Source organism: Dermacentor variabilis, chromosome 3 (assembly GCF_050947875.1).
Source record: "Dermacentor variabilis isolate Ectoservices chromosome 3, ASM5094787v1, whole genome shotgun sequence".
NCBI classification, from domain to species: domain Eukaryota; kingdom Metazoa; phylum Arthropoda; class Arachnida; order Ixodida; family Ixodidae; genus Dermacentor; species Dermacentor variabilis.
This window is the reverse complement of record NC_134570.1, coordinates 65,428,972-65,456,229: the sequence shown is the minus strand read 5'-3', so window position 1 is coordinate 65,456,229 and position 27,258 is coordinate 65,428,972. Positions and strand designations below refer to the sequence as shown.

At 48.4% G+C, this 27,258-nt stretch overlaps 1 protein-coding gene across 3 annotated transcripts in view; it reads left to right on the top strand.

Annotated features, from left to right (window-relative positions):
• SK (small conductance calcium-activated potassium channel) overlaps positions 1 to 27,258 on the top strand; it is a 526,806-nt gene that overhangs the window by 127,214 nt on the left and 372,334 nt on the right. The window lies entirely within an intron of this gene.

Sequence of the window (27,258 nt, the reverse complement as noted above, 5' to 3'; positions counted from 1 at the left end):
TCGCTCAAGATAAGTCTGGGATCAGGAGGGGAACTTCGCTTGCAGAAAACAGGTCTTCCGGCACAACTAAACGATTCTTTTTTTTACGAGTCCGAGATGGTGACGACAGAATCAGTTCAAGTCAATTATAAAGCCATTCACAACGTTCTGTGCTCTAAAGCAAGGTTCTGGTGCCGCAAGGAAGTTCGTAAGTAGCGGAATGTATGCAGAAATGTTAGTAGCTCTTTTCGTAACGCCTACTGTAGTGTAGTGTAGTGTGTGTGTGTGTGTGTGTGTGTGTGTGTGTGTGTGTGTGTGTGTTTGTGTGCGTGCGTGCGTGCGTGCGTGCGTGCGCGTGCGTGCGCGTGCGTGTGCGTGCGTGTGTGTGCGTGTGTGTGTGTGTGTGTGTGTGTGTGTGTGTGTGTGTGTGTGTGTGTGTGTGTGTGTGTGTGTGTGTGTGTGTGTGTGTGTGTGTGTGTGTGTGTGTGTGTGTGTGTGTGTGTGTGTGTGTGTGTGTGTGGGTGGGTGGGTGTGTGTGTGTGTGTGTGCGTGTGTGTGTGTGTGTGTGTTTGCGCAAGAACGCACCTCGTGCAACTTTTGTGTTTGAGGCGAGACAACATTACGTTTACTCTGCTCGCCATCTTTCGACCGTGGAAGAACAACTTTGCGTGCTACGTTAAACCGACCGGAGTACAGAACGTACACAGATATTGAAATCATGGACTGAACGATCATCTGCAAAGAAAGCCACCCGACCCTTGCTACACCGCTCAAAGACGATTTGGCACTGATTGCTGGGTGAACGCTGTTTCGTGTGCGCAAATATCACTTATCTAATTTATTTTATCTTTTTCCCAGCTTCCCCCTCCACCAGTGTAGGGTAGCAAAGCAGGTGCAACCTAGTTAACCTCCCTGCCTTTATTTTTTCCTCTATAGCTTCTCTCTCTCTCTCTCTCTCTCTCTCTCTCTCTCTCTCTCTCTCTCTCTCTCTCTCTCTGCGTTTCCAAGAACTCATATAAATCAATCTTGCGGCCACTTCTGTACTCATTCTTTTTTGCATTTGCTTAAGCGTATACTGCGAGTCGAAGCGGCCGCTCGGTGTGCATCGTTAACGTGGTCCGAGCTACACAGAATCGCAACAATCGGCTCACTGTTCTCGCTCTTGGGCCGTTGCCTAAAGCGCACTTGGTGAGCTCGTATCGTGTGGCTTCCGTGTCTCGGCTCGGACCTGAAATACGCTCGTTGTGATTTTAGAGACGGGAAGAGGGCCGCTTCGGGGAAATGACACTGGAAATAGCCACTGGTGCTGATTATAACACGAGGTCGGCGGACGCGTTTCTGGTTAGATTCGACGCTCGTTGGTTACGCCGCGAGCTGCATCGCATACACCGCATTGAAACGAATTTTAAGCCTCTCATTACTCTGAGCGTATCCGCCCTTGCGAGTAAAGCTTTCGTTTCTTTACCCACCAGAGCATATAGCTCGGTGGCCGCGACGTTTTGCTCCTGAGCGAGGGGTAGGTGGTTCGAGTCCGGCCGCGGCGGCCGCAGCCCACGGGCGCGGAGTGTAAGAAAACGCTTCCTTGTCGTGCATTGGGTGCACGTAAAAGAACCTCGGGTGTTTCAAGATGAAAATAGACTTCCCCACTAAGCCGTGCCGCAGAAGCAGATCGTGCTGCTGGCGAGTAAAAAAAAAACTCAGTATTTATTTTTTGATGATACTTTCTCAGTGCGGACATCACTAATGGGTTAGAGAACAGGCCGACGATGGTTTTATTTATTGCTTTTTTTTCGCTATGCTAGCGTTCGCACACAAAACGACGCAATAAAAGAAAAAGTTGTCCAACAAGGTGTCGCTGCAACGATGCAGCATACTCTAAAATGCGACCATTATAGCTATTACGATAGGGTCACTTATTTTTTTCGTGGGAAGAGACAGCCTGTTTTCCGTCAGAGACTCACCCTGCCCTTCATACAAATGCGCTAATCGGAAGTCTCGGTGTTGCCAGATGCAGTGGGCAGAGCCCTACCACACCTGATAAGCGGTGCTCGGGAGGAGCAATGTTAGTGAATTTTGCAACGCTAGGTCCTCCTAGAGTTCCTGGATACGTCTTTTTTCCACAGCTGGCTCTGATGCCGCTCATTATCCCAGCGTTCCCACACTGCCCCTTCCTCTGCCAAGGCCGAGGAAGGGGCAGCATGGGACAGTATGGCGCAGTATGGTGCAGTATGGGACAGTATGGGGCAGTATGGCGCAGTATGGGGCAGTATGGCGCAATATGGGGCAGTATGGGGCAGTATGGCGCAGTATGGGGCAGTATGGCGCAGTATGGCGCAGTATGGCGCAGTATGGGACAGTATGGAGCAGTATGGCGCAGTATGGGGCAGTATGGGGCAGTATGGGGCAGTATGGGGCAGTATGGCGCAGTATGGGGCAGTATGGGGCAGTATGGGGCAGTATGGGGCAGTATGGCGCAGTATGAGGCAGTATGGGGCAGTATGGGGCAGTATGGCGCAGTATGGGGCAGTATGGGGCAGTATGGGGCAGTATGGCGCAGTATGGGGCAGTATGGAGCAGTATGGGGCAGTATGGCGGTGGGCCAGTGCCCACCGCCAGTCGGCGCGGTGATCTCGCTCTCAAGTTCTTTGCCTCCAATATATTGCGAAATGAAAAGACGTATCGAGATGCGCTCCAATTCAGCATTAGGGAGTATCGTAATCGTCGGGCAATCTTTCTTTCCCTTGTTTCCACAGTGACCTTGCTAATGCTTACGCAAAAGTTAATTAATGAATTAATCGCTCGCTCACTCACTCCCTCCCTCCGCGTGTCTATATATATATATATATATATATATATATATATATATATATATATATATATATATATATATATATATATATATATACCAATGTTTCCTTTGCAGTTCGGCCCCTCGGGCGTGAATCGGGTAACAGTGGTGAGGTATTATACCGGTGCTAAAACGGAGGCTACGTTTGAATAGTTTCGATGAAGTTGTAAGCATTCAAGCATTCATTGCCAACGACATTCTTTGATAGAAAAAGCAACAGCAAAACGAGGCCCGTTAAATCCCTCACGAGTGTGGGCCGAGCTTCCAAGCGCCTTCCGCAAGCCCCCAAAATTCCTTCGGATCGTACAGCGAGGAAAAGTAAAATCCAAAGCTCGGCACGCGAGGCGGTTTACCACACGAGTAGGATCAACTGCTTTTAAAAGCGTTCTTCATAATGAGACGCGCGCGTGCGGGCTGGCAGTCAGCCTCTCGGCGATGTTTCTCGAAGTTGCGAAAGGAATTTCGTCGTTTTTACACTTTTCGCGATAACGACCAGAGCAAACAGCCCACGCCTCCGTATATTCTGTTTAGCTGGTGGCACTTCGGCGGCATTACGGAGGAAGACCGCCCCTTACGCGCGGAAGAGGTTATAACCATCGCGCACGGATGGCAGTTGGGTCCAAAGGCGTGCTCAGCACGCTTACTGAGCCGGCGATGGTAAAGGCGTGCCGGTGGGTCGTAATGATGCCTTAAGTGCCGCTTGGGGGAGAAAAAATTCCTAACCGTTCTAGTCCGCGTACTTGCTCGTTTTAGGACGTTTCGGCAAGACGCGAACACCGTATTTCCTCGAATGTACGTAGCTGCACCCTCGGGAATGTGGCGTCCAAGTCCTCGCTGCGAAAGAGCCCGAAAATTCGAAGATTGTACGCTCTGGCGTGTGAAGGAGGAGCGGTGATGACCGTGGTCGATGACGCTCGGTCACAATTTTACAGCGAACCTGTCTATGGCTAGGATCCCCAGATTTCTTCGTGGTGCAACGTCGGCAGAAAGGAAGGAAGGAAAAAAGTGGAGAAGGAAAGGCAGGGAGGTTAACCAGTTTAGCTTAACCGGTTTGCTACCCTACACATGGGAGAGGGATGGGGATGATGAAAGATTGGGAAGGGGAAGAGAGGAAGAGAGCACATAGCACAGCACACACACATCGTCCGTTAGAGTCCATCAATCTGGCATGGTACGTGATATCACTGTCGCAGCCGCTTGTCCTATCGCGTCTCTTTCAAAAACCGAAGTAGTCCCTTCGTCGCCTTCACCTGCGATGTCTTCTGTCGGCGGCATGTGAAAATCGTGTCTAGGGACAATGGTCTAGTGTTAAGGCAGAAAGCTTTCATCTATGGCTCATACCCTCAAATGCAATGGCTCATACCCCCTTAAGGCAGAGGCTACAGGCACTCAGCAAAGAGAAGCGAAGAGTGCATACATTCTTTGGAATCACGCGTACAACATACAGGACAGCATACTTTTCAATGAACAAGTTCAAAACAAGCATCCGAACCACATAATTGATGATAAGGCGCTCCTGCGCCTACATGCAATGCGAAGCACGTAGCGCTCGCCGCATGCGTTTGCCGGTAAAGATTACGGTTGTGCAAGGTGCCGCGGCGACGGCAGCTTGACTCGCACACGAGGCAGGGAGTGACGTAACTACACTTTCGTACGTAATAAAATAACCTGCCTAGCGATTGATTTCTATTGTGACAGTGTTATGGGAAGGCCAACTATAGTGAAGACTCCTGAAGCCTGCATACGAGGCCCGGCGAATTTCGCTTCTCTCTGGTCCACTCCTGGTAGGTGCATGAAGTAACGGCGCAAGCCGAATCGTAGGCCGTCGAAACGTCTTAGGCTAATGATTAGGTAAAGTGCATGTGAATATCGCCGCTTGAATAATTTCAACCTACGTCACAACGGGTACTCATTCTAGTTGTCGTTTACAGCTTCGCCGTCCAACCACCTTCACAGCATGGGCTGGCGACCTCTTTTTTTTTTTTCGCTTTGTCGACAAGGTCCGGAGCTTTCGCCATCGTTCACTGTACGATGGTCACTTCGTGCAGGATCCGACTTCTTAACGCACGCGGACAACGCAGCTTTCGCAAACACAATCCAGAAACTCATGATATGTATAATAACTTATTTGCATGGCACCACTCTCAAATGCAAGTGATATTGTATTCCCCCGAGGACATTGGATATTTAGGTGAGAGGTGCTTCGGCTCCTCTTAAAGTTCATCCGCGATACTGAGTTGGAAAGCGTATTGCGAGCCGTGTAAGGCCGTCTTGGTTTGGAAAACGCGCAACGTATTGGGCTCCGCGTCAACTTTTTTTTTATACCTGGTGTTGTTAACTGGACTGCGACGTGTTTCAGACCGCATTACAGTTGGCAGGTGCCGTTCAGGTGGAGAAATTGCTGGCAACTTTCGCAAAGCTAGGCCCGCCTGCAGCAAGCAACACCCTCTTCTCCTGCTCCTCCTCCTCCTCTTCTTCTTCCTTCGTGCATTGTAGCGCATGTAAGAGGTAGGTGGCGGCGACCACCAGAATTGGCGTCAACGAACTCTGCTGTGTACATCTCGACATCGTTCTTGTCAGCAGTGATCTGTCATTGTTGATAACTTGAGGTCTCTATATTCATGCGTACCTCTACCTTGTTTTGATTTTAATATCTATGTCACTTTCGGCGCGCTTTGTCACGTTTCCGCAGTTTTAGCTCTCGATATCTGACCAACTCCAGGCCCCACGATCTGAAACGTCGGGCAGGTTTGGAACTACAGATCTCGTTTTGCGGGTCTGGGGCAAAATTAATAAAGCTTTTTTTCGCTCGTAAATGCTCTTTTCCATTGGTCGAGCCGCTTCAGTAACGAATGTCCGGCATCAGGATTAGCTAGTTTGATCTTATTAAATATTCTAGCGCTAGAGCTGTTTCTGAATGCGGGCCCAAGTCTTCTTTGGCAAGCTGCCACTGACTGTAAGCAGCCCAGTGAAACCTATGGGTCGCATTAGACAATCGGTAACGAGGACTAGAAGAAAGGTTTGTGCTTTGCCTGTCCGTAGATTTCTCGTAAGCAGCCAAGACAGATTAGCGGTGCACGTTGTTCTGTATCGTAGGAAAGGGGGAAGAAATAAAATGAAAAACAAACGTCACAAAGGGATGCGCCTGATGGGCCCACACACACAACAGCCTCCATAGTAGAAAGAGCCGTGAAAATGTTTCAGAATAAAATGAAGTGATGGACGTCGGAGCAGGAATGAACACGGGTTTGTTGAGTTAGTCGTTTAAGTCGTCAACTCTGGCGTGACCTCATGTCACTCAGGCATTGACGCATGCGCTCGTGGCGTGCGTGAATTGCTGATATTACATCACTAATCAATCAATCAATAAATAAATAAATAAATAAATAAATAAATAAATAAATAAATAAATAAATAAATAAATAAATCTTTTGGAAGTCGTTACGAACGGTGTGTGCCTGTGTGAACTCTAGTCCCGCAGTTTTCCGCACATGCCGGTGATAGATGGCTCTCGCGTAGACGTTGTCGCCCGAGTCCCGCCGACGCAAACAAAGGCTCCGCCTTTCCGATGAGTCAGCAGTCCGCCTCATACACAGCAGGCGCCGCTGATGTCTCGCCGATGTCATAACCGCTCTGGCCACTCGTTATTCTTCGCTTCTTCGTTTTCTCTCCATTCCGTTCGTCTATGTTCGGTGGCCGCGGTCGCCCATCTCGTCACCGACCCCGATGTCTTGCGTTCCGCACAGTTTGCCCCCATTAGGCTAATGCCTATACTATACGATGGCCGACGAGTCGCTGGCGAGCCAACTGCCGCCTGTCGATGGTAGGAGGAGGGGGTGCTAGCTGTACGCTCCGCGCAAACCGATGAGCCTGATCCCGCTTTCGGGGCAAGCGGCTGGTCACGGCAAAAAACAAGAGCGACAGATACGGGAGACCACCTCCGCACGCCAGCCGCGAACACGGGTGGAGCTCACGATAAAAGGTCGGTGTGCCGCATGAGCAAGAGGTTCGTTCGGTCGGTTGGTTTAGTCGTCGATGGAAAGACCCGTGCGCGAGGTTCGGGTTGGCTGAAGAGACAAAAAGAATGAAACAGAGATAGAGATAGAGATGTCGGTTGCAAGCGAGGTGGCTAGTGTTGAATTCGAGAACATCGCCCTTTGTGAGGATAATTGCGAAATCACGTGCAGTGAGCAAGCGCCCGTAGGATATGACGCATGCTGTGTGCATGCTGAGCGCGTTTTCGTTTGATTGCTCTTTCTTTTTTTTTTTTTTTTTTTGAGGCAATGCTTTACTTGGCGAGCTGCCGTATCGGGTATCGTATCGGGTATGTCTGTTTCCAACCTGTTTCTGGTCTCTTTTGCGGGCCGATCGCGATGACAGTGCACTCTAGATACAACTGGTTGGTACTGGGGCCACTTGACATATGACGTAGGGTATGGGATCCTGAGGTAACCTGGTAGCTGCCACTGGGCATGTGCAATTGACGCCCCTGGCTATGTGATGATTAGGAAGGAAGGAAGGAAGAAGTGGAGAAGGAAGGCAGGGAGGTTAACCAGTTTTGCCTAACCGGTTTGCTACCCTACACATGGGAGCGGGATGGGGGGGGGATGAAAGAAGGGGAGAAGAGATAGAGGGCACATAGCACGGCACACACATCGTTGGTTACAGTCTGTCACTCTTGTGCGGTACGTGACATCACTGTCACAGCCGCTTGTCCAAGCCCGTATCCTTCATAAACCGAAGGAGTCCCTTCGTCGCCTTCAGCTGCGATGACTTCAGTCGGCGATACGTGAAAATGGTTGCAACTGACAATGGTCTATTGTCAAGGTGCGCTAGAACGGACGCCATGGACTGTCTCTGAGCGTTATATTCAGGACAGTCGCACAGAATGTGTTCTAGCGTCTCCTCGCAAAGACAGGCATTGCAGAGAGCGTTGTCGGCCATTCCAATGCGAAACGAGTAAGATTTCGTGAAGGCCACCCCTAGCCATAAGCGATAAAGCAGGGTGGCCTCACTTCGGCGGAGTCCGGTTGGCATACATAGATGCATCAAGGAGGGCAGGTCGTGTTGATGATTGCTGCGGTTGGTCTGGCTGCTGGGTGTGCACCATAGAGAGAGCGTGATCTCCCGTGCAAGCACTTGAAGTCTGCTGGCTGCGTCGGAGCGTGAAAGTGGTATGGCCTCTTCCTGTGTGTCTTCAAGAGCTGTCCGAGCGGCTTTATCGGCGTCTTCATTTCCGATGACGCCGCAGTGACTTGGCAGCCACTGAAACGTCACGTGATGTCCTTTCTCATGTGATGTATGAAGTAGGCATCTAATATCGAATACGAGCTGTTCGAATGGCCCGCGACGCAGAGCTGATAATACAGATTGTAGGGCTGCCTTTGAGTCGCTGAAAATTGACCATTGTCGAGGTGGTTCCCGATTGACAAAACAAAGTGCAGCTCGAAGAGCAGCTAGTTCCGCAGATGTAGAAGTCGTTGGGTGGTCAGTCCTAAAGCTGATGGTAATACCGCTTTCTGGGACGACTACAGCACCGGACGAACACTGGATGTTTGTGGAACCGTCAGTATAAATATGTGCACGGTCTGCGTACCGCTCGTGCAGAAGAAGCAGAGACAGTTGTTTCAGCACAGGCGACGACAGCTCAGACTTTTTCCCGATTCCTGGCACGTTGAGATGGACTGTGGGGCTGACAAGGCACCAAGGGGGCATCGATGGTTTAGATGCAGCGGTGAAGCCCGAGGGAAGTTTGTCGTTGTACTTGACAATAGTTTTTGAGAATGATGCTTGGTGCCTGTCTGAAGGTAGTGTTGCAAGGTGGTGATAGGGGGCCCGTGCCAAATGTCTGATATGCGTTCTCAGGGTTTCCACCGTGATGTGAGTCTGCATTGGATGGTCCCGAGCAATCGCAATAGTTGCCTCAGTTGACGTGCATCTCGGCAAACCAAGACAAACTCTGAGTGCTTGAGCTTGCGCTGCTTGCAGAACACGAATATTTGTCTTGCAGGTGTTGTTCAGTACAGGTAGACTGTATCTTAAAAAACCGAGAAAGAGAGCTCTGTAGAGTCTCAGCATTGCGTCTACTGACATCCCCCACGTCTTTCCTGTCAGGTATTTAAACAACTGGGAGGTTGCTGTTAGGCGTCGTTTCATGTAAGCTACGTGCGGGCTCCAACAGAGGTCTCGGTCGATAATTACGCCAAGAAATCTGTAGGTTCTGACATAGGAAATGGTCCGCCCATTGATTGAGATGACATAAGGCGTCATTGGTTTGCGAGTAAACGCCACTAGGGCGCATTTTTCTGGCGATATGCTGAGACCTTGTTCACACAAGTAGCTCGCTGTCAAAGTAGCCGCTCTCTGAAGCCGTGCACGTATCTGAGGACGTGTGACTGCCGAAGTCCAGAGACAGATGTCGTCTGCGTATACTGAAATTTTGGTGGTAGTTGGCAAGTGGTCAGCAAGCCCAATAAGAGCGAGGTTGAAGAGCGTCGGGCTGAGAGCACCGCCTTGAGGAACGCCCTTGCTGGTATAGCGTCGCGTAGTTGGCCCATCGTCAGTTAATATATAGAATGATCTTGCAGATAGGTAACTTGCAATCCATAAAAATACTCGGCCACCTAAGCCAACCGTCACAAGAGCGTCGAGAATAGCCTCATGTAATACGTTATCATATGCCCCTTTCACATCTAGGAATAAAGCTGCAGATAAACGTTTACGGGACCTTTCGTGCTGGACATATGAAACGAGATCAACGACATTGTCGATGGAAGAGCGGTCACGTCGGAAGCCAGCCATGGAACTCGGATAAATCTTGTAGTGTTCAAGGTACCATTCCAGGCGGCCAAGGATCATCCGTTCCATTATCTTTCCTACACAGCTGGCCAACGCTATCGGGCGGTAAGAGGTGAGCTCTAGCGGGGATTTGCCCTGCTTCAAGATTGGCACCAGGCGGCTCACTTTCCATTCGTCAGGAACATTTCCCTCCTGCCATGAGGTGTTGTAGAGACTCAATAGTGCTATCCGTGCGGATGCTCCGAGATAGCACAAGGCTCGGTATGATATACCATCTGGACCCGGAGATGATGAGTGCCTGCAGAGAGCTAGTGCCGCCTCGAGCTCCTCCATTGTAAAAGGAAGGTCCATGCGGCAATCTCGGGAATGGGGGACATCATCTCGGGCTGAAGGATCTGGACGTGTCGCTTGGTCTGCCATTCGCGCACAAAAGTCTTCTGCGACAGCGATGTCTTGCCGCCCTTGGAAAAGCGCGAGTGCCTTGAATGGAAAACGCTGTTCCGGAAGGCAACGCAGACCTTGCACCGTTTTCCAAATGTGAGACAGCGGCTTGCGGGGGTCGAGTGTTTGGCAAAACGTTGCCCAACGTTCCGACGCTAATCTATTCATTCGACGCTGAATCTTCTTTTGTATCCTCCTGGCTGCCCGAAGGTCATGGATTGATCTTGTACGCCGATATCGACGTTCCGCCCGGCGACGAAGTGCGCGAAGTCGCTCTAATTCTATGTCGAAGTCGTTTCGCGTGTGAGATATCGTCAGTATGCGAGTGGCGTTCCGCATCGTATCTTTAATTGTTCGTTCTAACCCAGAGGGTAGGCCCTCGCTGCAGGCATCTTCCATATCAGATTTGAAGTTGGCCCATTGAATCGTCCGAATGGTATTTCGTGGGCCAGATCTAGACGACAAGCCTTTGATGGTCAGATAGGTGGGAATGTGATCACTCCCATGTGTCTCAATATCTGGTAACCACTTCACATATCTGGCGAGAGAGTTGGAGACAAAAGCAAGGTCGAGGCAGCTGCCGTACGTCACGCCTCGAAGAAAAGTGGGGCTACCATCGTTCAAGAGAGTAAGGCCATAGTTGTAGGCGATGCTTGATAATCTTCGTCCTCTTGCATTTGTCTTTGTACTTCCCCATGCTGGATGGTGTGCATTGAAATCTCCTATGATGACCCATGGGGCGGGGCAAACACTCAAAATATCCGCTAATCTTTTAGTGTCGAAATTGCTGGAAGGCGATATATACACGCCGATGAGAGTAAACAAGAGTTTGTTCTTTTTAACTGTGATGCAAATATACTGATTGTCGTCGTGGGGCGCAATTGGTTGCAAAACATAGGTGAGTTCACGTCGAACAAAAACGATGATCTTGCGGCATGCACTATTTGTTGATGACATGAAACATTCGTACCCTGACAGTCTGATTGGTTTCGACAAGTTGGGCTCACAAATGACGATGAGTGGAAACACATTGGTGTACACATACTGACGGAAATCTGAAATTCGTGATTTTAGCCCTCTGGCGTTCCACTGCATGACAGACGCTGCCTTGACTTCTTTTCGGAAGGATGGGGTATGGGTAGCCATCTTTCTAGTTGAGGGATTCAAGCACTGGGCTTAAGGCGTCCAGCACTTTAAGTGCGCTTCGAGCAGACGGTGTCCCCATCTCAACTAAAATCGTTCGGATGGCCTCCATGAGGGAACGTAGCACCGAGATGACTTGAACTGTTTTAGGTGAATCATCAATGGCCGGAGAAGGCTCCGGTGGCGCCGTGACCTTCTGAGGTTCCTTAGCAAGGGAGCGGCTCGGTAGCGTAGGCCATTCCTCTAAAGAAAGAGTCTTATCTGATGCCCTCGTGGAAGTGGTGGGCCCTTTCGCGTCGCGACTAGATGGTTCCGTAGTGGAGCGGGTACTATCGCTTCGCTCATGCGCCTTCTTTGAAGACGTACGACGGTGCCGACGTAGACGCCGACGCCGGACTACTTCGGCTGCCTCCCTGTGGGCCGAATTGTCTCTGGCCATTTGCTTAAGAACCGCGCGCTCCCTCTTGATGCGGGGGCAGTCCTTCGACGAGGCTGCGTGAGGGCCGCTACAGTTGGCGCACTTCAGAACTGTGGCACCGCAGGTCACTTCTGCATGAGGTTCAGCGCAACGGGGACACAGAAGCGAGTTGGGACACACGCCCTTTACGTGTCCTAGCCTGAAGCACTGATGGCATTGAAGCGGCTTCTGGATGAATGGTCGAAATGGATGTCGAAAATGTCCGACTTTAACGTGGGAGGGTATGCAATCCCCCTTGAAGATTACTTTTACGCAGCGCGAGTTCCCAAGACGGCGCACTTGCGTAATGATCGTGCCCTCGTTAGCCGGCTTGATGAGGCTAGGTAAATCTTCATTGGGAATGGCAATGTCAATGTCGTAAATTACACCGGCTATCGATGTGTCGTCGATCGGGATGAAGGGGCGCATTTTGATTCCGCCAAGCTCCGTGATTTCTTGAAGTGTTCCAAGCGCACTCGCGTTGTACACGTCTATGGCGAGTATATTCTTGCGTGGGTTTATTCTGATGTCTTTAATTTGATCCGGCACCGCACGTTCCAGAAAAATGGATAGGGCTTGCCTGTTCAGCAACCGTAGGTTGCTTGACGGTTCGTCCGGCATAAAGATGATGACGTGTGGCCAGCGCGCAGGCCTTGACTTCATAGTCGTAGTGCTCGCAGGAGAAGACGGCGCTGTGTTGGCGATCTTTCTCTTCGCCCTCTTACTCCGGACGGGTATGAAGCCGTCGTCGGATGAGTCGTCTTCCGACATAGAGTACAGCTCGGTGTCTTCGGTGTCGCTGGGAGAGCCAACTCGCTTCCTTGCGGTTGACAGCCGTGATGACTTCTGGCCAGGCGGGCCTGTGGCATGCTCCGCGTCCATGGTCGCAAGACGGGGAGGTGAGGCACCCCGAAAGGCAAAGAGTTCACCAAAAATGCAGAGAGCAGAGAAACAAGCGTTCTGTCAAGAAGGTATGTGATGATTAGATGATGATGATGATGATGATGATGATGATGATGATAATAATGAGGATGATAATGATGATGATGATGTCAAAAAATCTAGAAGCTGATTGAAGCTCCTGTTGATGTGAGTCAAACGTTGTCGCTTCAGCGCGGCTGTCACAATGAATCGCGCAGTTCAAGCACCCCAATCTCATATCCAACTCGCCCAAAAAGAGATTGCATTTTCTTCACTCCAACTAGACGTCATATACTTCACCAACCTTTTTTTTTCCCAAGTTTTGCTTCATCTGTTCAAGAGGCTGTCCTAAAAAAAATGAAGAAATCAGCACATGTAAGCTGCCTATAGCGCAAGCACGAAAGGTATACTGTATTCAATCTGAGCTTTCTTTTTCTTTCTTTTTGGTTTGGTTTAGTGGTGTTTAAAGCTCAACTCCTCATTTTTGTTGTTCCTTGCGTAATCTATAGCTCGCGAAAGGCTACCGGCATATGCTACAGATTTGCTTTATTTTGAAGAACGGGTCCGTCAGCCGACGATGCATGTGTAGTTTTTAATTTTTGTCAGTTTACAGGCCTAATAATTAAACTTCTATGCATTCCTCCTTTCCTACTTGAGAAGAACGTCGAACGATAGTTCGGAAAGCGGAACAGTTACATTGGCGTCGCGCTAATCAAATTTTAATTGCGAACTAAATAACTGGAATAAGCGCTGTAGTGTTGCAGGAAGGAACCCTGATGACAAAGGATGGGTGCTGCACGTTTATTTAACTAAAGTTAGCGCAAAAATATCGACAAACGCTCAACTCTTATTTCGCGCAGTAATTGCGCGTTGGCGAAAGAAAGCAAGAAGACCACGTTAACAACAGTGCAAGTAGATTGTTTGTGTAATTTCGTATTGCTATATTCTGTGTGACACTAATGAATATTTGAAACTGTCTTAAGAAATAAAAAGGAGACAGCACAGAAGGAACGGAGCCTGATGCTTTCAAGTAGAGGTTCCACAATTAGTAATCCGAACAACCCAAACGCAGGTGTATGAGTTCGTAAAGAGAATTTACTTCAGCATAGCGATTGTAGCATGTACATCAACATTACAGGTAAAGGTAAACAGTACGACAGGTACGGCACGAACGTACGTAATAACGACGTAAAAAAAGCGACTGTTTCACAATATCGCCTAATGAAGACGATACAATTACGCAAAATAAAGAAGTAGTTTAATGATTGGAAAATGTAGAGAGGTCGGCCGGAAAACGGAGCATCTGGTCTTCTACTCTTTGTAAGGGAAGGGGAAGAAAAAGGGTCACAGTTGGGGATGATAATGGGAGGAAGGAGGTGAAGGACACATTGCATAAATGTTATCTCAAGCGTGAGTCCAGGCCCGTGTCGCCTAAGAAACGTGAAAGAGCACGCATTGTCTCTATCGTCTGCCAACTCTGTGGCCATGCGCCTAGCAAGAGGTCCTCCGACAGTGGTCTATTGTATAACTGTCTCAAGGTAGCTGCCATTGTCAGTCTTTCGCGCGCATACTCAGGGCACACCACAAGCACATGGTCTATAGTCTGTACAACGCCACACACTGAACAGTCCCGGGAGTCTGTCCGTCCAATGATGTGCAAGTATTCGCGCGTGAAGGCGACGCCTAATCGCAGTCTGTGTATCAGGCATGTATGAGGGCGTGGAATTCTACGCAGAACAGGAAATAAATGAAGACGTGCACAGTTCTACAAAACACAAGTCTTGTAACTGAAAAATTTCGCACTCATTTTATGAGAAGTAACTGATAAACCATTACTTTAGTAAGGGAGAGGTTTTAAGTGCGTATCTCCGTCGAGTACAGTCAAAAATTGCGTTGACCAGCTACCTATAGCTAGGAAATGTTCCTCATCGTCAACAACCAATTGGTCCTGCACGTAACTACAGACCGGAATTATAAAGCAGATGAGCTAGAATGGTGTTCTTACGAAAGTATCTATCGACTAATAAATTCACGTCACTGCTATACATCAACACCGGCTCGGCAAGCAGATGAGGCCTCACGACTCCCGCAGGAAAGCAGCGGCCAGTTCGCGCGTCTATTTCACGTCGGGCTTGTTGCGGTGCACCGGACATGCGGTGAGAACATACGTTACGAAACGAAAGGCTTATGATCTGTGGGATGGGATAAATGAAAGGCGGGGGGAGGGAGGTGAGGAGAAGGGGGGCGGCATACGAAGAGCCCTAGACACTCTGTTTTGCTGGCTGCGAGGATCTTCCACCCGTTCTGGTGCTTCGCTTCACCGCCATCCGGTTAAGCCCACCGGGTTCGTTCCCTTTTGATCTAACGGCGCTTCTCTTCCCTCCATCACATGGTCAGTCACTTTGCAGTCCTCGCGAGGTAACAGAACGGCAACAGAACCGTAGCGTCGGCATTATCGTCAGCATTATCGTCAGCATTATCGTCGGCATTAGCGCCGGCTTTGAGCATTAGCGATTCGTATACGGACCCGACCCGTGGGTCATTTAGATCGGCAAAGTCCACCTTCACTCTGGCTGCCCCCCGCGCGCTTTCCCCATTCCTGCACAAACGCACACCTCTGTTGCGTATGTATATATATACACGGAGTCGGAGGGTGCCGAGCCGTGCTCGCAATGCCATGACCAGCCCGCGTGGCTGTTGAATGGTGAATACGTGTCTGCCATGTATAGGAGATAGCGCAAATGCTCGTGCCTCTTGCTTTCTTTTTTTCATTTCTTTCCTTTTTCACTCATCTCGTGGAACGCATACATTGTTATCAAGTGAGCGAGCCGACCCGGCTTTTTCATCTCATCTCCCCGCACCGCGACTGCGTGTAGCTGTGAATTTCCGTGAGGATGTTTCTCTTTGAGAAGGCGTGAGGCCAATCGAAGGAGCGGGTTGATCTAGGTCCGCGAGTTGTTTTTTTCTCTTCCTTTTCTTAATGAACTACTCTTTATGTACACATGTGCTACTCCTAAATAAAAAGATAAAGAGAGACACGGTGTTCATCAAGACGCCCGAAGAGACATCGTGTTTATTTATCTATTTTTATTTATTTACTTATTTATTTTGTGGAAGTTACAAATATAGGCCAAAGACAGTTTGTTATATGCGCGCAGCTGGGTCCTCTGGCTCCAAGAGAGATAGGGAAAGAGAGGCAAATTAAAGACCGGAAGAAGTGGGGAGGTCAGTGTCAGACGACCGTCAAATTTCGTACCCTTCGCAGAATGTTGGAGAAAGGGGGAATAGAACGAGGGAATAGAAAGAAGGAGAGAGTGATCACTTTGCACACGCATTAGGACGCACAGCAGGACCACAGTCGATCATGGAGGCCAGTGTTCCTCAATAAAGTGCAGCAGTGCACGAACAGCGTTCTGCGCCATTGACGGTCGGGGGGGGGGGGGGGCATGTGTATGAGACTTTTCGTTTCATAAAAGGTTCTAAAGTCTAGTCGGCTTCCTGGGGGTTCTGTAAAGAGCTAGAGGTGCACTGGGCCTGTTGTGTGCTTGCCATCAAGACAACGTTGAGCGCAGCTCTAGCTCCAAGAGAGAGAGAGAGAGAGAGAGAGAGAGAGAGAGAGAGAGATAAGGAAGAAGGGAAAGGCAACGAAGTCATCCAGACGCGCGTCCGATTCGCTACCCTGCATTGGTGAAATGGGGCTAAGAGATAAAAAGAAACAAAGAAAGGGTAGAAAACGCCGAAGTTGCTGCTTCATCTGGAGATGCACATCGAAACCAGAGTTAGTCACAGAAGCTTGTAAAGGTCGGTTTATGAGCTTGAGGAACCAGTTCTTGACATCATCTCCTTTCGATATTGACTAGTTGACCTCAGATTGATAACTCGAGCCGACGCACTGGGCTTTCTGTTGGAAATGCTCTCCCCGTGTCAGATGCTGCTTTCTCTGGTTGATTCCGATGTGCTTCCGTAGGGCTTTGTAGCCTATGTGATTACTGACTGGCCGAGCGTGCAGCGTGCAAACAACCTAATGTAAGCTGAGCGACCGGCCATTTGCATAGGGTTCTTGCGACGGTGCAGAAACAATTGGAGGACTTTAGAGAACGCAGCCATACGCGCCTGCATCGTTCACACATTATGCAACGTGTTTGCGCACAATGACGAAAAGTTTTGCGCAGGAAAATAAAGTGAATGAAGAACGCGCCAGTACACGCTATATGGAAATCTCCCTCCGTAATCCCGTCGTCGCCTTTCTTCTTTTGTTTCGTTATTTCGTCAGCAAATTTCAGCCCAGTCAGGTTTATCATCGTACAGCGTTACACATGATGCGGCGGTATTTAGATCTCACAGAGGAGCTTAAAGTCAACCGCTGACAGCAGATAAAAAAAAATTACGCTTACCTCTCGTTACCTCCCTCCGAATGTCCCCAGATTCAGCTTTTTTCGTGCTTCATCAAACGTCACTAGCGAAAAACAGCGAAGTGAGTGAAATGCTGCCATGCAGCGCATTTTGAGGGCGCCAGCATTAGCCTTTCAAATTTTCAAATATTGCGTTCACGCAATTCTTTGGTCCGCGGAAGTCGAGCGCGCGCAACTCACCGTTGCTGACAAGCGTCGTTCTTTCAGACGAAACGAACCGTCACTTTGATGCATAAAATAACATACCTATCCCTCCTCCGTGTCGATGCATTTCCCGCGAAGGTCTCGCGATTTACATAGCGGGGAAAGCTAGTTAAACTGCTTTGACTTTGTTCAAAACGGCGATGAACCGCGATGCGCCCCTTTATTCGATTTTCTATTTTTTATTATGTTTTTAGCGGTTGTCGGGCGGGCGATGAAGAATATTTCGGTAAACATTGATGTGAGGCGAACGTCAGCATCGAAATGACGCAGGCGGTAAACGGCTACGTGAGCTTTCAAGAGGCGGCCGGGAATGTGCCTTGAATTATATTTCGGCTGGAAGAACCGAAGCGCGAGGAAATAGAGTTTATCAGAAAACTAAGCAACCGCAACGTCAGTTTTTTGAGCCGCATTTGTCGTTCTCGTTTTTATACCGATTTGAGCCTATACGTCGGTGACATTTAAGTTCAAGGGGAGAATATTTGTAAGCGACAAATGTAGCAACAGAGAAACACAAAACGTGCGCTCAGAAAATGCGCATACAGGGATCAAAGTTCAGAGGCTTCGCAGGGATATTACCATAAGGCGAACAGCATGCAAAGCAGCTTTGCGTGTTGGTAAATCAATCTTGTTGCGAATAAAAACAAAATGAAGAGCTTACAGGGGTTATCACAGTGTATCGGGTCACTACAGACTGTGATATACCTGTCCGAGCGCTATCCTCAAGGCTGCGTGCTGAAAAATTATTATTACATAAAGAGAGGAAAGAGAAAGGGGGAGAGGGAGACATAAGGAAAGAGGAGAATTAGAGAACACTTAGAAGATATTCGCGCTTGACTAATGCTGCACTGTTCTGTAAAGCAATTTACGCACCGAGAAATGAATAAGGGTGCAAATTGGTCTCGCCCTCAAAAAGAGTGTAAGAGTGGGAGTTATAGACCTATTTTCATATTTGTTTGCCTTTAATGCTGTGAATTGTAAGCAATGTGGGAAATGAGACGAGGGCAGAGAATATTAAACGAACGACAAAAATAGAGGAAAGAAGGAACCATCTGAGACAAACCGCTGTCCCACACACACACGCTAAACGAGACCACAGGGGGCCTGCGGAAGCTTTCAGTCCGTTGCCCTACGAATGAGGAAGCGGTAAATTTGCATACATGGAACGAAAGCGTGCGTATTGTGTGACAACTGCTGGTAGATTTCACAGTATATACACACCCTTGCTTTTTTTTTTTTTTGCTTAGGCCGTATAAAACTCAATTTAGGCAGCCTACAGATTTTCTTGTAAACTGTTCTTTCCCTTCTGCTAAAACATGAAAAGTTACGACGTGCGGCTATGACGCGACACAGCGATATGCAGGTTCACCTCGTTTCGCCTCCTTCACGTGAAATAGGGTCCTTTCATTATTTCTTAAAGTTATAGGCGCGGGAATCATTCGCGAGCAAGCTGATAAAATATTACGTATGACTTTTCCTTTTTTTTTTGTTCTGTATGCGTCTATCGTGTGAAGCTGCGCGCTAGTTCATCTCTCATTTTTTTTAAATTGTAAACCTTTAGATTACTTGTTACAGTTAGGGTTCCTCGAATTGCACCTAAGCCAGGAGCATCTCTGCGTTCCACATCCACTGGAACAAGGTTGCTGCAGCCGGAAACGGAACTCGCGACCACGTGCTCGAAAGAGGAGTGCCATAACCGCTAAGCTATTGCGGCTGTCACAAATGCTCACGCATTATAAAAAAAAAAGAAAAAAAAAGAAGTTTTGGACTTTACGTGCCAAAATCGTGATCTGATTATGATCGAGCCCCGCCACGTTGACGTGGGAAGAGGACCTGGTATAATTTTGACCACCTGGGGTCTTTAACGTGCACCCAACGGGCTGCACGGTACCGGAGCGGCTTTTTCTGTTTCTTTCTCCTTTTTTTTTTTTTTTGACGCATGCGGCGTAGATTGCATCCGCTACCTCGAGCTCAACAGAACAACTTCATGCCACCGGGTCACCGCGCGGGCGTGAAATAGAAAAAAGAAAGACGACAAAGAAAACATAAATGGAATAAGAAAAGGCAATTGCGTGACGTCCTTTTCTGTAGCTTTAATACCTCTGTCACACGTGCATGCAAAAGACTCTTTTACGTGACCGGCCTTACACCAAGTTGAAATACTTTTTACTGAAGAGGTGTTGAGCCACGCGCGCGCGACATCGACGATCTATCTTTAGTGTTTCTTTCTATGCGGAAAGCGTGGCGCTAGTGTTCGAAACGAAATCGGCCAAATAACCGATCCATCACGAAGTATTTAACAAAATTTTAACAACGCCATATTGAGAAACGCTATTGTAAAGATTTATTGTAGTAGCTTATAAAGAGCGTACGAAGTGCTTACGAGACCCGTTCGACCTGCTCACGAGAGTACAGAACGAAATGAGCGTTACTGTGTTTACTACACCTTCTGCGAGACATACAATTATTTTTTATGGGGAACCGAGACGACAGAAAAGCACGCTTTTGCTTCTTTTTTTTTTTTTAAATATATGACACCTGCTGGTGCGCCCGCTGGTTTCGAGGCTACTGCTTTTTCGGCCGTAAAAACAGGTCGACGAACCCTGCTTCCAGAAAAGACCGCTTTTGAAAAAAAAAAGGAAAGGAGATCGCTCCCTGTCGCATATCTGCGGGCGACACTCTTTTTCGTGTGCCCGTGTGGCAGGAGTAAAGTATCGGCAGTGCAACTGTTGCATTCAGTGCGCAAGAACTCAGCTCGCGCTCACGATGATTGCAGTCAGATGTTTCTACACATCCATCGTAAATGCAAAATCAGAACAAAATAAGTATCTGCGAATTACGCTCCCAGTGCGGGAAGCTATTCGTCTTAAGAGGAAGCTTTAGCTCGAGTGCTCCTATCTAAATACATGTAAAAGGAGAATTCGTTTTTCTCGGCAACCACTGCACCAAATTTGACGAGGTTTGTTGCATTTAAAAGACAAGCTTAAAATCTAGTGACTGTTCGTTTCGAATTTTTGAGTTAGGTCGTCAATTTTTTATTAAAAATTGGCAAAAATCGTAAATTTTCAAAAAACGAAACTATCAAGTTTACAACTCTGTAACTCAACCACTAAAAACGATAATACAATTCTGTGAATCGCATCTAATAGTACGTTTAAAGCGGACAAAATTGATATGTTACACATGAATATAAAAAAATTTAATCATAGGGAAATACAACTTTTGCAAAACCATTGTAACCAACGTAACAAATTCACGTAAGATGTAAAATGACATATTGAATTTGTCCGCTTTGAATTATCTAATGGATGCCGTTTACAGAACCGCGATATCAGTTCTTGATGCAGAGCTATGAATTTGTAAACTTCGTGCTTCTATTTTTTTCAAACGGTCAAATATTTGAAAATCGTTTTAAGAAAATTCAAGTCCTAAATCGAAATTCCGCTTCCAGCAGTCACTAGAATTTAACTTTCTCTTTCAAATGCAACAAATTTCATCAAAATCGGTCCAGGGGTTATTACATAAAAACGTTTTTGCGTTTTACATGTATTTGAATAGGCCGCGTCGGAGTTGGGCCCGAGCTAAAGCTTCCTCTTAATGCACCGATGGAACAGAGACACGCGCGGAGATCATGAGGAAAATGATATGGAAGCAAAGTAGTCCGTCGTGGGGATACACGCGTGCATATATGCTGTGACATACACGTGTGCACTCACGGGGATTAGAAGTACAATGGAAGTAATCTGCTTTAGTACGGCATGACGGAAGACAGAGACAAAAGAACACAGGAGGCGGTCTAAGTTGATAGAGGTAGCGAGAATGTTGGAAAAAGCACGCTGAGCATCCGAAAAGAAAAGCAAGGACGGCAAGAAAGCAACGAGACTTTTTTTTCTAACGTAAGGAAACCAGATAAGAGAGGAATTCATTAATTTCTCTAAACGGCGGCTCTTCTGTCCTCTCTCGCGAGTCTGGCGCCCGAATGGAAAGAGAATTCCAGACAATGAAGCGCGCTATCCTGGCGGCGCCGACTGTGCGTCACGCCATAAGGTAGAGAAAAAAAAAAACGTAAGCACCGTCTAAAGAAAGGCGCCGAAGAAGGATGGATAATGAGAACATAATAAGGGATTCCGTAACTGGACGCCGACAGACAAATAGCGCACCCAAGAAGAAAAAAGAAAGGAAACAACACGCTAATGACGTGTAAGACTGGTGCACCACTCCCTTTGTCCACGGCAGCCACTTCGATGAACTAACAGGAGCTGCTGGGACGGCACCTCGTGCGGGGTTGCGCTGGCCGCGCCGCGCAGTGAGTAGAGAACGGCGGATTAGACGCTGATTGTTATCGACCCTACGCGCAGGTCTCGTATAAGCTTATTTAGTGTACATACACGGGCGACGTCGGGCGGCACTCTCTATATCTTCCCGTTGCTGTTTTTTATACCGTGGCTGCAGATGGAGTCAATCAACCTCTCCCGAGGTAAGCTCCAGATTACATGGCGAGGCAAAGTTAAAAACTGGTGCCAATATCATAGCCAGCGATCGGAAGAAGACACACACACACACACACACACACACGCGCGCGCGCGCGCGCGCGCGCGCGCGCGCGTCACCGATTTGCATGTTTTCCCTGCAGCTTCTTTTATTTTCTGCTTTCTTCTGTACTTTTCAGGCTACCTTGTTGCTTGTATGTAAAGCTAACTTTTCTCTTACGGATCATTTTAGAGTTTACTTTAATACTAGCAGTGTTTACTAAAGACAGCATTCTATTTATCGAAGATAGAACGGTCTGTGTTTTCCTTTAGACCTCTCACGGGCTACGTCACGACGTGTCGATCACGTGGTCTTCGAGGACACGTGTTTGGTGGATTTCGAAACGCGGGTTGGCATGCGCTGACAGCCTTGTGCATCGAGGCTGTTACTTCTTTCTTTGTGTGTTCAGTGCCCGCCCACCGAGCCAGTTCATCACGCTGGCGAGTTGTTGCGCGGATTGATGCTTAAATCGCTCGAAAGAAAGGCAATACGACCAGCTTTTTCCATATCCCAAGACACGAGGAAGGAAGGAAGGAAGGAAGGAAGGAAGGAAGGAAGGAAGGAAGGAAGGAAGGAAGGAAGGAAGGAGAAAAAGAAAGTAATGGAAGACGGGAAAGGCAGGGAGGTTTACCAGACGCACGTCCGGTTTGCTACCCTGCACTGGGGGAAGGGGTATAGGGATGAAGAGAGAGAGGAGAGAGAGAAAGCACAGTTTCACGCACAGTGGAAGGTTTGCAGCGAGTCTATACACAGTCCCCAAGACCTGTCGACTTGGGGTATTTCAAGAGCGCTTTCATGGCCTTCTGTGCCATCGACTCGTATGGCCAGGGTCCAAGGATCTTCATTACGGAAAATGGTCTAGAGTCCACCTGGTTCAGTGTTGTCCGGACAACTTCGCGCCCGACGTCGTGTTGGGGACAGATACATAGGATGTGCTCAACCGTGTCTGTGGTTCCGCAAGGGTCGCGCATGGGCGTATACCCCATTCCAATGCGGAACGAATAGACCTTCGTAAATGCGACCCCGAGCGAGAGCCGGCACGATACTGTCGCGTCAGAGCGCGACACTTTTGATGGCACTTGTAGCTTTAAGGATGGATCCAGCCTATGAAGATGACACTTCGGGAGGTTGGGAGACGACCAGTATTTGCGTGTCATAGCTGTAGCCACAATATGAAGCTTTCTTGATATGAAGCGTCGGTTCTTGATAAAGGGATTAGAAACAGAGAATACAGTGACGTTAACCAGAAATGTGTCAGGTTGGATACCCTACACTGAGGGATGGGAAATCGGGGGCGGAAATGGAGGGGGGGGGGATGACGGCGTGAGTTCGGGCGCGTGCGCGGAGGGTCCCATCAAGCCAAACGCGTTTCACACAGGCCAGTCCCCCTCAAGAAAGGCAAAACTGCCTTCACATACTTGTGAGGCGACGAGCGTTGGGGACGGTCTTCAAGTAGCCCCTACACGGACAACGGCGAATTGTTTAGTCGTCACAGTGCAATACATAGTATTTGTCATTCCGACTGAAATAGACAACAGTGGCACAGTAAATGTTCGACGTTCTCTGTCGCGCAAGATACGAGAAGTGGTAATAAATGTAGGTGCTGGCAATGCGCCGCGACAAATCGCAGCCGTCAGAAACCGACCGAATCTGCGGAGTTCAGCTGCGCTTTTCTCGAAGCCTCGAACTAAGCGGCTGCTGACTTAGAAGTGCCCTGACGTTTTCATCTTGTATCACATTACTTTAGTGCGGGAAGACAGGAAGGACGCGCCGGGACAAAATGCGGCCACTTTCACGATTAACTAACGAAAACAGCACATTACACGTAGCCATAATACTCGACGTATTGTATTAAATTAGTTTGAACTACGTGTACAGCGGTTCGCCACTGTCGCGAACAAGCGTTTAAATCTCCTTCAGCATCGATTGGTATCATACTGGCACTTTTGATCGCTACCGAGAACACATCCGAATACAGTGCTCCTACATGGGCAATTCCCATGGCGATTTTGCTCCATCCAGATCTATTCAATCGCGATTGAGCTTCTTGATTGTGATCGCAGATGTTAATCGTCTGCACCCTCGATGTTCAAGGAGCTCAACCGCACATGCGCGGTTCAGCACATGTACAGCCTGCCTGCAATATCTAACACCTGCAAGACTAACCTGCGTACGATTCAGAGTATTCAAGCCCAAGCCCTTAAGATATGTCTTGGCTTACCACGCAGTGCATCAACGGCTGAATCCATTGCCCTTGCGCAGGATTACCCAATCACGACGCACATTGCCGTTGAGACAATGCGTATGCATCTCAGGCATTATGCTAGGACCCCTTCCCACCACTTGGCGAGCCTCACTGCTGCAAGGCCCTGCTCGACATTTAGCGGTATTGTCAGTGCACATAGTGCGTCGTTTACTTCAGAGTACACACCTGCGGCCAAGCCAGCGTTTCCTCCGTGGTGTTTGAGCCGTCCACAAGTACCTATAATGATTCCAGGACTACAGAAGAATACAGATATACCGGCCGCTGCTCTAAAACAGCTGAGCTTGCTTCTTTTGCATGAGAAGTGTAGCAACCACGTGCACATCTATACCATTGGATCGACTACGTCGTGCAGTTCTGCTGGTGCCGTGGTTATACCAACGCGAAGAATGACACTGCGGTTCAAGGTATCGCATGTCACGACCTCAACGGCGGCAGAACTAACGGCCCTGCGTCGAGCACTGGAATTCAATGATTCTGAAAGACCTACAAAATGGGCTGTGTTCTGTGATTCAAAACCGGCATTACAGTGCACGGTCAGTCCTCCGACATGGATGCCATAACCAATTGACATACGAAGTCGCGAAACTTTACCATCACGTCCAACAAAAATGTCACGAGGTCGTTTTTCAGTGGGTACCTGGCCATTGTGGAATCAGTGGCAATGATTCCGCCGATAACGCTGCTCGCACAACACATCAAGAAGAGCACAGCGTTCCAATTCCGCTTTCGAGGACAGACGCCGCAAGGCAGCTTCGACACCTGACACGCAGTCTCACACTGACCGAGTGGAACTCGCCAAACTTACGACTTACACGACTGCATCGACTAAACCCCTCCCTGCAACTCCGACCTCCAATCGGACTTCCTCGACGTGAAGCTACGCTTCTCTGTCGCCTTTGGTTAGGAGTTGCCTTCACAAAGGCATACTCTACATTAATTGGAATGACTGACAGTGCAGCATGCGAGGTCTGTGGCACCGAAGAAAACATCGACCACCTGCTGTGCCACTGTCCACGATACACCCCAGAGAGACAAGAACTTGCCAAAGCTTTCCAAAAACTGGACAATCGGCCGCTCTCTGTGCAGGTGCTGCTGGAACACCGCCCCCATCACCCGTCGGCCCTTAAAGCAGTGAAGGCGCTTTTGTGCTTCTTAAGGACGACGGGTTTGTGCGACCATTTGTGACTATTAATGCAATTTCTGTAAGACCACACACGTCAGAGAACTCACCGCAATTTCCTTCTTTCCTTCCCTCCTCTGTCTCTCCCTCTTATCTTTGTTCCCCTTTCCCATTCCCCCGGTGTAGGGTAGCCAACCGGACGTTATTCTGGTTAACCTCTCTGCCTTCTACTTATCTCCTCCCCCCCGCCCCCCTTCCAGCACATGTTCCTCTATAGCAAGGCTGTACGCCTTAAACGAGCGATACGATTTCATTGCTCCCGTATAGTGCGTGGACCAGGTGTGTCCGCGAAGTAAACGTGTATGTCGCATAATTGCACGTTCGGCCGCCTTTTAGGAATGTTTTTTTCCAGCCGTCTATTATCAGAGTACGGCTCGCCGAAGGCGAAGAGCTTCTCATCTTACGGGCACCTTCTGGCAGTGAACACACGTACTCCTCGCAGAGATAGAGCCATCGCAGCAGATGCCATGGCGCGAGGCAAACGGTTTGCCCCACTCCGCACATGCCTAGCACTTACGAAAAAAGAAATTGAAAGGATGGGGTTTTACGCGCCAAAGCTACGATCTGATTGTGAGGCACGTTGTACTGGGGGACTCCCAGAATAACTTCGACCACCTGGGGTTCTTTGACGTGCAGCTAAATCGACACTGTCAAAACAAGTTTGGCGCTTATCTTGTACCACAACAATAATCGTTGTCTGTCATGCCCACATTCCCTTTCTTTAACGCGGCGAGCCCGGCACTTCCAAGTCACGAACGGCTTGCGCGTTATCAGCCTGACACAGCATTCGCGCGGAACCTTGACAGACATGCATATGGTTAGAGAAGTGGCAGCTGTATATAAATAAATAAATAAATAAATAAATAAATAAATAAATAAATAAATAAATAAGAACGGGGGGGGGGGGGGGGTGCTGGTTCTTGAAAGTTCAACACGCTGCACCCGACGTAAGATACGCAAGAAAGAGATGCGAACCTTTTGTAAATAAGACTTGTTTACTTAACGTTTTCGGCTGGCCCACCAGCCGAAAACGTCCAGTAAGCACGTCTTACTTCCAAAAAGTTTGTCGTCTCTTTCCTTCACATGTATATGCGTGTGTGTGGTTAAGTGCCAGCATCAAGTGAATAACTCTGGCAGGCAGCCATTCATCGCCGGCACAATTTAGAATAGATGAATAAATCTGAATAAATTAAAATGTCTATGTATAGGGGGAATGAATTAATGCTGGGGTTTTACGTGTCAAGACCACTATGTTTTTATAAGGCACTCCGGATGAATTTTGACCACCGAGGGATCAGTAACGTGCCCCCAATGCACGGGAGACGGGCGTTTTTGCCACCATCGAAATGAGGCCGCCGCGGCCGGGATTTAATCCCACGACCTCGTGCTATGTAGCGCAACGTCATAGCTGCTATGCCACCCCGGCGAGTGCCTATACGGGAACACAAAAGCAATGGTCTCTTACGAGATTGTTCTTCTTCAAAGTTATCAAGGTCGGTTTAAGGGGTTTCATCTGCAGCGGTAGCTTGCTTCATCATTTTAACATGCTTAGGCACAATAATTGACTACCGGGTGAATCATAGGTTCTTCTTTTCAAAATCAATCATGTCGCAGAGGGTACATTTCAAGATATTCAAGTATGTCACATGAAAAGACGATTTGTAGAACTTTATGTAACAGTTATAAGCGAGTGATTTTATGAACGTGCAGGAGACGGATATTCTGGAACTTAAAACTAATTATATTTAGTAACGCAAGTATTCTTAAAACGTGAAAGTTTATATATCACAAAAGGTGCGGAAAATCATAATACAATCACAGTATATAGCAGAAGAAGCCTTACAAATTTGCGGAATCACAAAACGCTTCAGCATAGAAACGATCAGTGCTCCGAGAATCTCGGAGAGCCTGACGCGCAGACGACAGGAAGACGAAGGCACACACACACGGACAGAGAGGGCTCCTTACGCTGGAAATCGTGAAACCTGTGTTTGCCATCGGCAGCCCCGTCAGATGGCAAGTCAAACAAAGTTCTTCGCCAGAGGGTTCCGACGCGCACTCGCTTAGCGCGTATCGCCAATT